The sequence below is a fragment of the Cinclus cinclus genome, chromosome 3 (assembly GCF_963662255.1).
Source record: "Cinclus cinclus chromosome 3, bCinCin1.1, whole genome shotgun sequence".
NCBI classification, from domain to species: Eukaryota; Metazoa; Chordata; class Aves; order Passeriformes; family Cinclidae; genus Cinclus; species Cinclus cinclus.
In genome coordinates, this window is record NC_085048.1 from 90,035,208 (window position 1) to 90,048,032 (window position 12,825).

The window sequence follows — 12,825 nt, forward strand, 5'->3', positions numbered from 1 at the left end:
GCGCTACCAACCAAGAGCGAGGTTTGGAGAACTGAGGTGCGGAGTAGTTTCATTATTCCTCAAAGCAACTGTGCCAGAGGAATAAGTGCACACTGAGCTTCTGCTGGTCTCTGCAAGAATATCTATGACTTAGGAGACACCTGGCAGCTGACGTACATTACAGGAATTTTGAGGCCTTTAAAGGAAAAGGGTTTTAAACTGAATCAGCAAGCACACAGAAGTGAGAACAAGGTCACATAAGAGTAAGAAACTGAAGACTTTTTTTCTGGAACTTCCATGAAGCGTGGGCTGGCTGCAGTTTGTGTTGCATTGTGTGGTCCAGTCTCCGATTACCTAATTTTTCAGTGTCATGCTTAGTCCTACAATTTTCACATCAAAGGTATGAATTTATCTACCTTAGGTTTGCATCTGTCCTATAACACTGCAAATTACTAAAATGCTACAGCAAATTGTGGTGGGTTGACCATGGCTGGATGCCATGTGCCCACCAAGTCGCTCTATCACTCCCCTCCTCAGCAAAATAAGATGGAAAAAAATCCTTGTAGGTCAAGAGAAGTCAGGTTACTAAAGCAAATGGAAAAAAAAAAAAAAACCCAAAACAAAAAAACAAGTGTGCACACAAGCAAAGGAAAAAACCAAAGATTTTATTATATACTTCCATCAGTGAGTGATGCCTTGCCACATCCCAGGACACAGGGCTTCAGCACACACAGCAGTTGCTCCGGACGATAAACACTGTAAATAACATCCCCCCTCCCTCCTCCTTCTCCTTAGCTTCTGTATCTCAGCAGGCACCACATGGTATGGAATATCCCTTGGTTAGTGGGTCAGCCGGCCTGGTTATATCCCCTCCCAAGATTTTGCCCACCCCCACCTTCCTGGTGAGGGGAAGATGATGGAGTGACAGTGCTGGTTCTGTGCCAGTGCTGCTCACAGCAGCCAAAACGCTGGTGTCTTTATGGGCACCTTGACAGCTGCCAATGCACAGCACAGCTCTGGGGGCTGCTGTGGGGAAAATGAACTCCATCTCTGATACACCCAATAACAAATGGGAGATTTCTCCTGTATCTTCTACCTCCTTTAGACTTTCTCCCCCCTGCAAAATATGATTCTTGCTGGCAGTACAAATTTCTCACCACTAGAGCAGAGGGACACTGATAATATTTTACTGTGATTATTTTGAATTCTATACTTATTTTCTCACCATCACTGGTAAATTTTGCAAATGATGCAGAGCTGGATGTAAAGCCCCACTTGGAGCAGAACACATATGCTGTCTGACTTCATTACTAGTGGGTTACCTCTCTCCAGCTATCATTTTTTTCAAAGTTGAAAACTGGAGTTGCTTAATTTGCATGTTTGCTAAAGCCTACCAGGCAGAACAAAATAACTAACACTTCCATTTAAAGTCAATATAAAAGGGGATAACTTGCTATAGAAGACTTTTAGCTGTCTTGCATTATGTTGCTCTTTCAGCCTGCTCTTTCCTGAATGAGGCCCTAGGTCAGGACAGGTAGCATCACTCACCCCAGTGACCATCCCTCAGCTGCAGAGCCTTAAGCTCCTGTTCCATGGTCACACTGAGCAGCTGCTGCTGCAAAAGGGACAGATTTGCCTTGTCTAAGCTGTGCATAATTGTCACCCCACTGAACTAAAAACCAGCCTGAAAAGGGCAGCTATGACACCTCCCTCTTTGGCAGCAGCCTTTGTTTACATCAACCCATTTACTAACATGACTGTCACCTTCCAGTGTTCATACACACAAACACCTTGAAAACATCAGTTCCAAGAATTAATTTATGGGAAAGTCACTTAACCCCACAGCATCTATGAAATAAAACCACTGGAACTGGACAGAGCTCACTTCTTTCACTTTGTCACATGGCTCACCCTAAAGGGATACTAAGGTAACTTTATAAACTTTGTCAGCCATTAGAGTCTCTTGGCAATCTGTTCCAACGTCTAACAAAACTTGTGAGAAAGCTTTTCCTAAAATGCCACTAAGTCATCTGGCCTTTGAAGACAGTAACAACTCTTCCTTCTACAGTCACAAAAATCACCAACCCTTTTGCAAGCTTTCAAATGCATGAAAAGTTGCTGTAATGCTCATCTGTCAGCTCTTGTTGCCTTGCAGTCTGGACAAACCCAGTTATTCCAAACTTGCACAAGGCTTCTGCTGTTAGACTCTGCCAGCACTTTGGGACTTGTCATTTCTCTGTCACAGCATCAACTGGATAAAGAAACATTAGGAGTAGTTAGGGACATCACATAGGCTAAGAATTTAACTAGCTTATATTTAAAATAACTGGTTTATTTAAGGTATTTTTTATTTATTCTCTGCTTTGTACGTTTCCTTTTGCTCTTTGCAAAAAATAAACTGTCAAAACCAAGAATCATAGCACAGTTACAAAGTACCACCACCTCTGAAAACAAAATACAATAATTGATAGAATAACAAAATACAGAAGGTAATACACGTTACACTGCCATACAGATACTAAACAAACAAAAAAAAAATCTGAATTCCAACTCGATGGAGAAAGAATTGGAACTTTATTTATTTATTTTTACATTCAAATCAATAAAGTGGTCATTATTGTACAAATTCTTACCCCAAAGGAATGCAGGCAAAGGCCTCCTGTTAAGTAAAAACATCCATGAATACTTGGTTGCTCATGAGTAACTTTGTTATTTGTAGGAAGAGCAATAAAAAACAGAAGTCCTTGAAACTAAAGCAAGCCAGTAGTTTAACAAGCACATGTCCATCAAAAGGAAAGAATTTGAGAAGATACCTGTGCATCTTACTGAAACTGTTCCATTTATTTCTACACTATCTCAAGACACTGGTAAAGTTCAGCCTTAGGTTCCTAAAGGTCCAATTATTTCTGGGGTCTAGAATAAACTCAAAGAAATATCCAGTTGCATAGCAGACTGTAGACCTAGGAACCGAGATATGTTAGCATTTCCAAGCAGCCATAACAAATTTGTCAAACAAATATTGACACTTTTCTAGTTTTGGAATGACTGAATTTCCTCCAGACTTTTTATGGGTAACAATTATGGAAAAAATAACTTAAAAAATCCAATGTTCTGAAAGGGAGGGGAAAAAAAACCTTGAAATAAAACTGATGAGGGAGTACACAGTCAGTTTTTATTTATATATCTAACATTTGGAGTGTGGGCTAACAGGGAGGAACTGTTCCTTCTTAAAGAACACCTCAAAAGGGCATAGACAATTTTTCCCCATTTGGACAGTATGTCCATCTCCCTTTATTTCAACAGGAGGAAGCATCCTGGATTTCCAGAATTAGGGAGGGCAAAAAAATAAAACTCCCAGAACACAACATAAAAAACATCCCCACACATCCTGTTTGGGACAACAGCTACTATGAGAGCAGAGGCAGCGACCCACTGGTGCTGTTACTCAGAGAAGAAATAGAAAATACCCACTGTTTCTTTGGTTCCAGACTTGGTGGGATTTTTTTTTTTATTAACAATTCTATTGTGTATTTTACTGGCCTCATATTTCGTGTGTCTCTCAATCAATATAAAACAAGGCAAAATTAAGTAGTTCAGATGGAGTTTGCTTGAATTCTAACACAATGCAGGGACCTGCTAAGTAATTGTAACCAATAATTTTATTTGCATGCCCTGTCCACATTAAGCCTAGGAACCCATAGCTTTGGGTGATTGTTTTTTGTAAAGTAGCAAGGAGCTCAGCAGGCTGAATTACTGTATTGTTACTAATTGCATCTTTATCTCTCAACTGTTGTCTAGTAGTCTCCAATACAACAATATTTTTTAAAGCCACGTTTCATTCTAGGTTTTCATTACATGCTGCCCAAAGAATAAAACTGAAAATTACATGGTTTAGGCCCAGATTCAGAAAAATAACTCCTAGTTAGGAATATGCTTGTGCTAGCTAGCAGGTCCTCTTTTTTTATTTGTATTCTACTATACAGCATTTTTCAAGAATGTAATAATACAGAGAATTCCCAAGTAACACTGAACCAGACTCCCCAGATTATAACATAGCCTAAACGCTTCAGTAAATTTTAAAAGCCCAACAGTCTTAGAATTGTTTCCTTTCTGGAGAGAAGCATCTACCTGTGAGGCTGAGTGTGGTAAAGACACTGCTAGTGCTTCTTTCCCAGCAGCCTCTCCAAGAAACACATCTTAAAGGGTACCCAACATAAAACTATCCTCAGCATAGTGAGTAAGTTTCTTGCACAGAGCTTATATTTTATAGGTTTTGCCTTACATTCACTCAGAATTCCTGCTCTGAAGTCACATATTCTATAATGTTTCTTACCTTAAGAATACCATACCAGCTCCTTGTACTTTTTCCAGTTATGGACGGTTTATCAACAGCCAGAAATCAACCTCTACTCCAAAACAAGCCCCTAGAATAGAGAAGGAAAAAGAACAGGTTAAGCTCTTCTCACTTTAATATTTTTCCTGAGTTTAGCATCTCATGACATATTTCCCACTTAGTAATGTCAACAGGCATCATTACTCACAGTATTTGCTTTCTACATAGACATAACTTTGTTGCATTCTTTGACAGTGGGAGGGAAAAGCAGAAATAGCCAAACAACTGTGGAGCATACATCTGGGAAGGAGAGAGGGGGGCAAAGGGGGGCAGATTTTGTAACTAGCTTAGTACCACCTTTTTTTTCTCTTTTTCATTTAAAATTTAAATAAAGTGATAACAAACTAACTTGCTCATTCTAACTATTGTCTTACTGCTATCTCCAGCAATTGCACTGAGGAAAAAATTACTAATTTTCTAAATTTCATCATATTTTAAAAGCAGTTTTTTCCACAGTCTTTATCAGAACTGGACTCACATTCATACCTAGTAACACTCATAAATACTTGCATACTTGCTGGGGGAGAAGCTTGCCTTTTTCAATTTTGGTTAATTTCTTTTACAATACAAGTAGAACAGCATTCTTCTTTTTTTTTTTTTTTTTTTTTTTTGCTTCCATCTATTATTGTGAAGGAAAGACAGCTACCAGTTAATTCAGTTAATTAATACAAAATCTTCTATGTGAAGTCACACAGTACAGAGAAGTATCAGAACATTATTTTAGAATATCCAGACCTATCTGCAGCTACCAAACTAAAATACAGCATGTGGCACATGGGAAGGTGAAATTAGGGAATGAGTGGATGGGGTGGGAACACACTAGTTAGAAGCGTATGTTTACACAATAAACATCAGCAGAACACCATACATCAAAAACGCCCTTGGCAGTTCTGCAGTATCTGTAGGGAGAGATCTGTGGCTGTGGGCTCAGTGTAACTCTGAAATCTGGGTTATCTTTTTGGTTTTTTAGAACAACATGTGTCTAACACAAATGGACCACATAACAGGCTACCAGACTATAACATATTTCAAGTTTTAATTAGCTTAATTTAACTGAGGATAAAAGCAACCTTCACTAAAAGGGATGCAATTTAAATGAAAGACAATGAACTATACAAGAGCAAGTAAAAACATCATCTCCAGCAATAAGAGAATTTAAAGCACTGTCTGAGAGTGAAGTTAAGTGGGTATTTTTCTAAAAACTGTGTGGAAACCAACAATAGCAAGGTCCTAGTGGTACCCAACATTTTCACCCTGAAGTTGTGTAGGCATGAGCTTTTGTTTTTCCTCAGTTTAACAAACACTTCAGCAGAAATTTTGTGAACAGCTCATTCTTTCTAAGGACAATTTTTCTACTGTAGATTGACTCTTTATGTACTGATCCATACCCTCAAATGCAAAATTGCAGATTTCAGTTTTATATTTATGTAGTCATATCTGCCTCAGACAGGAGAAGAGAGAACATAATTCCTGGAAACATTGTATAATACAACTTGAAGATCCAGATGCAGACACATCGATTTGTTTGCTGTCGAGCTGCTGGGCTTTTATAACAGGATACTTTTAAGAGAACCATTTGTACTCCTAGAAAATTCCAGTGAAACAGTATTATAACAACAATTTCCATGTGGAAAAATAAATCTTACTTTTATGAGAAAAAATTAATTAATGGTTATGTTTTTGTTGCTTGCAACTCCATCTTAGACATATTCTCAAAATGGAACCTCTTGCTGATCTTCCCTAAACTATGTATCTGAACTGTGGATCACTACATGAGCCAAACAGTAGTTACAGCAGGAAAAGATATGACACTTAAATAGCAGTAATGTTTTGATATGTACACAGTCCAGCAACACAGACCTTCAAAATCCAACACAGCTTCATAACACAGGGACTTCTAAGAAACGGTGTATATTTTTCTACAGAAACAAGAAAATAGAAAGCAGAAACACAAACTCTTGCAATACATCAGGGACCCTCTTTTGATCCTAGACAGCGTTATTTTCCACTTTACACCTGCCTCCTTCCCCCCACCCTTACACCACAAGAAGCCAGGTAGGAAAGGTATAGTGGACACAATTTAGCAGAAAGTGCCAATATGCTACAGCATGAAATATTCTGACAATCTAAGGCCCAAGACATACAGCAAAAAAAGCTGCCATTACTGGTTACTACACCACTCCTTACACCTTTTTTCCACATGTAAAAATACATCATCTTCCTCAAGTAAAGTTCTTAACATTTAATTCTTTCAGATCCCCCAAGATTACTCCTGCAATAACACTGTATCTTAAACATGGGCAGTAGAGGGTTACAGTAATTTTACATTACTTGTCCATGTTAACGTACTACTGACGTTTCCTTAATTCTCCCTTCATTTTCCTTTCCTAATTGGAAATTCAATTTCCAGTTACGTACACTGGCTGGATCCCAAACAAACTGTAAGCTGTTTGGGGCAAAGTTCTCTTTTTCAGGATTAAACACACAACAATGGTAACATAGCAGAGCTTTTTGGTTTTTTTATTATTATTATTCTAGTATGTTTTAAAGAGCATTTTTCTCAACAAAATGAGTGTTTGGTACTATTAACTGTAAGGAGAAAGTCTTGCACAGTGTGTTCCTTTTGTGACGTTGCTTCATAGACGGAAAAAGAGGAGAGATTCATAGGAGAGAGCATAAACATTATTAACTCACAGCAAACGATCACCTCTTCAAGTTAGCACAGTGACAGACAACCTGACAAGAAAGAGTAAAGCCTAAGTTTAGCACAGTTTCCCCAACTGCCTGGAATCAAAGCACATGCTTTGCTTTGCATTTAAAAAAACCAACAAAACCCCTCCCAAACCACAACAAACAAATGCACAAAAATGTAAACACCATGCAGGAGAACCAAACTACATTTCTTACATAAGTCCAACAGCTTTAAGTATCAATTAGCTGATCTTGGATATCGGTTGAACAGTCCTATGAAAAGTAGTTTAGGTAACTATGCACAAGTGAAACAGAACAAAGTAAAAGCACACCAGCTTACCAGAACAAATACAGTATATTTTTTCCCTTCTGTGGGAAAACAACTGGCCCTTAACCCAAATTATTTGTAAAGAGATGCTACCATTTCAGCCATGTATACAAGATATGCATCCACAGTCTGAGAATCTTCACTGACAATACTGAATGTCAATGCTCTGATTTGAAGACATACTGTCAGCTATTACCAAAATTTCTTTTAAGGAGGGTATGCAAAAATATAAGTGGTTGAATGATATCTGTAAACTGATTTTCTGAAATGACCTGTTGAACTGAGTTGCCTATGTAATTCAGTATTGTCAGCTACACTCAGGCTTTTCCCATAGTGTGTCATCATAATCAACCTGACAGAAAACCTCTTTTCTCTTTGCAAACAGTACAGCTCACCAGATATTTAGATTAATTGAAGAGAAATGAAACAATGATACTGAAAGGGCTGAGCAGGAACACCTTTCCCTCCAGTCAAGAAAAAGAGAAAATAATTTCTTCTTAAGCAAAAAAATATAATCATACAGTGTCAGTAAAATTCACCTGTAGAAAGTCACTAAAACAAGTCTACAAATATGTAAAGGTGGAACAGAAGTTCTCCTAACACATCCATAGGAATAAGAATTTATTTTTTTAAAGATAACAAGCTTTACACTTCAGAGTAAAAAAATCTTTAGAATACCAAGAATAGGCTTCTTGCCAACAGAAAATGGAGATTATGGCACCACCTCCAAATCAGTTCCTCTGTAGAACTCTCAGGATCAATGCAGTGGGAGCAAGATGGATGTCAGCACTGACCCATTATGCTCACTCATGAACAAGCCTTCCTACAGTGCAACAAATAATTTATCTCAAAATACTATTTTTAGCAGAGTGCCAAGTCCTAACATTGCCACTCCATGCAATGCATCTACCACTAACACTGTATAACACAGTCTGAGTCTCAAATTTTGGCAAAGGTTCCAGAGGGGCATGATATGATACCTGGTGACAGGCATTTTAATAGGAAAAAGCGTCTACAACTGCTGAAGTCCTTAGACTTCTCAAAGGAACTGCAACTTTTTCCATCTCCCAAGAATAAGTTACCAACTGTCCTGATGCAGAAGAATTCCATTCAGATCTGGAAAGCAGGTAACTCTTGAAACCCATGACTGGAAGGCAGCACTACAAAAAGAAAGAAAACAAAGGAAAAAATCTCAGTTGGGGGATATTGACAGTAGAAAGGCAGTTAGCAAATGCTTTTTGTTGCATTTTAATGGCCAGTTTTAGAACAATTTTTTTACTAATTTTTAACTTAGAGCATTAAGAATAGAATTCAAAAATAATAATAAGTGCCAGCCTGCAACTGAAGACCTGATTTTCTAGAGCTGTAGAAAATCTGCCATCTTCCATTGGTTCCACTAAAACATGAAGTCTTTGGAAAATTCAAGAATGCTGAATGAAACACAGCAACAACCATCAATATAAAAGAACTATTAAATCTCACCCTGTCTACCCTACACCTCCCACTTACCACCCAGCAGGCCTAGATGTGTTTAATATAAAAGAAACACAGTACTTGACAGATGACACCTATATATTTTCCAGCAGAGGTGTGAACAGTCCCCAAGCAGTGCAATTTATCTGAAATTACCTTGATCCCAGGCATGCTTTTCTTAATGTGTTTATGACGACAAAGAGCTTACTTTTCGTTATGGAACAATTACAATCCTTCACATTAAAGCACAAGTTTCCAGGCTGGATATTGCTAAAAGGTTGCCACGGTCATCCTATTTGCTTTGGGTTTCACACAACACACATCATCCATCTACAGTTTTTTCTGGAGAAGCATCACAAATCTGTTGACCTGTTTCTAAAAATATTTAAAGACAGAGATTTTAAATGTAAAGCAACATTCCCAAGACAGGAAATTGTCAAAGCGCTCCTTCCAAAAAAACTGAAAGCATGAAACTGTCACCGTAAGATAAAAAAGGCCAAACATGCGACCTGCAATGCTTTCCTTGACCTAAAATGCAATGAGTTCATAGGTGAGATGGGCATAGCATAAAAGAGGTGCTAAAGAGCAACCAAAGAGCAACAAAGCTGGTGAAGGGTCCGGAGCATTAATTTTATGAGAAGCAGCTGAATGGGCTGGGGTTGTTTACCCGGGGAAGGAAGCTGAGGGGAATATACATGGCTGTATACAACTGCCTGAAAGGAGGCTGCAGCAAGGGGCACTGGTCTCTTCTCACAGGTAATGATAGATAGGATGAGAGGAAACAGCCTCAGGTTGCACCAGGAGAGGTTTAGATTGGATATGTGGAAAACTTCCTTCACAGAAAAGAGACATCAAGCATTGCAACAGGCTGCCCAGGGAAGCAGTGGAGTCACCATCCCTGGCGGTATTTAAAAGAAGCATGGATGTGGCAAATAGGGGTGTGGTTTAGTGATGGACTCGGCAGTGCTAGGTTAATGGTTGGACTCAATTTTAGAGGCAATTTCCATCCTAAATGATTAAAACCTAGTTTTAAGAATTTAGTTTCTTCTGAATAAACAGTCTTTACTCTCCCCTAGCTCACCACTCAATAGTTTACACTGTCAATTAACCCCCACTGTAAGGTAATAATATGCAGGAGTCCAGTCTGAGTCTGGTTTTAAGCACTGAATTCCACACTAGCAAAAGAACCCACACTAACAAAAATTGCAAGAGGCCTCAACCCTATGTGGAGCATCCTCAGAAGACACGTAGGTCTTAAGCTGAGTTAATTAAAGGATAGGGAAAGCTGTTTCCTTTTGCACTTCTGTTTCTACTTTTCAGCAATTTCACTAAAAGGGAAGAAGCAACTGCTTCACCTTCCTTGTCTGCAACTTGTCCACTCCCTAATTTCCTTCCTCTCTGTTGCAGTCCACTTTGTACTCCAAGGATCCCTGCCCTCCCGCACAAACACACACTTTCCCCCTGAAACTATGACTTGGGAAATACGTTTTAAGGAGAAAGCATTATCTCCAAGAATGAAAAACTGATAGGCTCATCGAGAGAATTTTTAAACTGGCCCAATTTGCACCTCCTTAATGCACTGGTTACTTTGCTGCCCTCTAGGGATTATGTTCGGAAACAAAAATTACAAATAAGGATACAGAGAAGGAAGGACATACAGAAGAAAGGAGACAACATAAAGCAAGAAGAGATTGTGGATGCCCCATCCCTGGAAGCATCCAAGGCCAGGTGGATGGGGCTCTGAGAAACCTGATCTAGTGAGTGGCATCCTTGCCCTTGGCAAGGGTTTGGAACGAGATTATCTTTAAGGTCCCTTCCAACCCAACCCATGCTGTGATTCTATATGCTAATATTAATATAAGATAACTCTTCATGCATCGTTTCTATAACAAATGCAGGACCAGTATCACAAATAACTATCATGTCACATCTAATCCAGAATACGGAATTCCACAGAGGAACTGTGGAGAGAGGGATATAAAAAACAAACAAAAAAATTAAAACAGAAGACAAGAGAAGGATAAGACAAGAATCAAAGCGAAGAAATAGTCCAAAGTAAGCCAATTTCCAGACTACATGGGGGGACAAAAAAACATTACATGCATCTGCTAATATCTAAGTGCTCGACTAAGTGAGCTTATGCCCTTTTATTGCAACACCGAGACACAGTTTCACCAGCAGCTGTGCAAATAACAGAAACAGAAAAGGTCAAGCTCTTCAGACCATTCTCCTCCAAACTATGCTGCAAGGAATCTTTCCTCCTTTCTGGTGGTTACTTTCATGATACCTGTAAGAACTTAGCATTCATGAAAGCTGTAACAGCTTACTAAAACTTCCAGTGGCTTTTATCAATAGTTAAGAACTGTCAGACAAGTGCAGTCATGGTGACGCACTTATGCTCAAATTTCACACCCATGGAAAATAAAAAGTCTCAAGAGAACTAAAACAACAAATCCAAATTTCCTGCAAGTTTTCATAATGATTTTGGGCCTCAAAAGTACAAGCATTGGTTCAAGACTTTCCTGTGGCTCTGGCATTTCAGTGGGTTTCTTCTCATGAGTTCTTTTATGTACATTAAACTGTGAGACTGCAAATCCACAATTGTTGAGGCACCTGCAGGCAGTCAACCACTGTTGCTCCTACCTTCTCCTTGCTAGTCTTTCTCTCCAGCTCTTGCAAAACATCAAGCATAAAGGAGTCACAGCTTGTCTACTCACATTTTTGATAGCCATCTGCCAAAAGCTGTCACAAAAACCGTTCTTCAAAGACCAAAAAATTTCCAAAGCAGGAAGTCTTGACAATATTTTCCTGACATACCCTAGGAAGCATACATATGCCAAAGGTTTTTCAAAAATATAATTTGACCATAACGGGCTGCTTTCAAGGCAAGTATCGAGAAACAGCAAACAGGACTAACTACATCACACTACAACCCTACTATATGGCACTATGAACAATTAATAGCCCTAAGTTTGGACACAAGTAGTCATCTCTCCTTTATCTCAATATTCCTGTTAGTGCTCTTCCATCAATCAATCAACAAGCCAACTAGCTTGGGACAGACAGCCACCAGGGCAGAATTTGGGAAGAATTGCTGAGATGTGACAAAGGGTAATGGACTGTGTCAGACACTCTTAGCTGGAACATGAGACTTTGGTTCCATACATAGCAATTTAAGTTTATACTTTTTTTCCCCTACATCTAGAAATCAGACTGACAAGCTACCACAGCATCATTAAAAATACCTCTAACACATACTAAAACATAGCCACAAGAACATTAAATGTATTTGCACAGAAGAAACCAAACTAATAATGCATGTCCAGATTAAGCATCGAGACTGTTGTCACTCAGCCTCGATCTGGGGCCCGTCTCAGGCTGCTTTTTACCTCATAAAACGCGAGTATTTGAGATGAAGTGGACGGTAACACCGCAGCATTCGTAACACACCGGAACTGCACTAAACAGGTAAACAAATCGATCGTCTTCTGAATTTGAAGAAAGAAAAAACCAGCAGGGGTTCACACACCGCGTGTTTTCAGCGATGTGACAGCATCGGCTTGCCTGGCCCGGGCCCCCCGCCCGCTCCGCCGACCCCGCTCGGACCCCGCTGGGCCGCGGCTCCTCCCGCCCCTCTCCGCCGCGCCACCGCCGCCGCCACACCCGTCCGCCGGGATCCCTGCGCCGCCGCCGCCGGAAAATAGTCCCCTCTCTGCTCTGAACCCTCTGGCCGTGAGAGCCCCGCAGCGCAACGGTGCGGCCGCGGTCCGAGAGCGAGATCAATCCTTCCTTCCTTCCTTCGGCCGCGCCGCCGGCACTCCAGCGGCATCCCCGCCCCTCGGCGAGATCCGGCCGGGCCGGCGCGGAGGGATTCCCGACGCCGGGGGAGGAGGGGGGGGCGCGGCGGGCGGGGGGGAGGAGGTGCCCGGGGGGGGGCGGGGAGGGGGCAACATGGCGGCTC

General features: G+C 40.2%; 1 long non-coding RNA gene across 11 annotated transcripts; it reads right to left on the reverse strand.

Moving 5' to 3' along the window:
- Positions 1-613: 613 nt before the first annotated feature.
- On the reverse strand, positions 614-12,468 carry LOC134042684 (uncharacterized). 11 transcript variants are annotated; one of them, XR_009933080.1, is made up of 3 exons: positions 12,254-12,468; positions 6,233-9,239; positions 614-5,956 (listed from the first exon to the last, which is right to left on the reverse strand). It is a non-coding gene; the product is annotated as an uncharacterized LOC134042684 (long non-coding RNA). The 11 variants fall into 11 exon arrangements; XR_009933079.1 differs by having other exon boundaries at positions 6,233-11,682; XR_009933078.1 differs by having other exon boundaries at positions 11,582-12,468.
- Between the last annotated feature and the right edge of the window lie 357 nt (positions 12,469-12,825).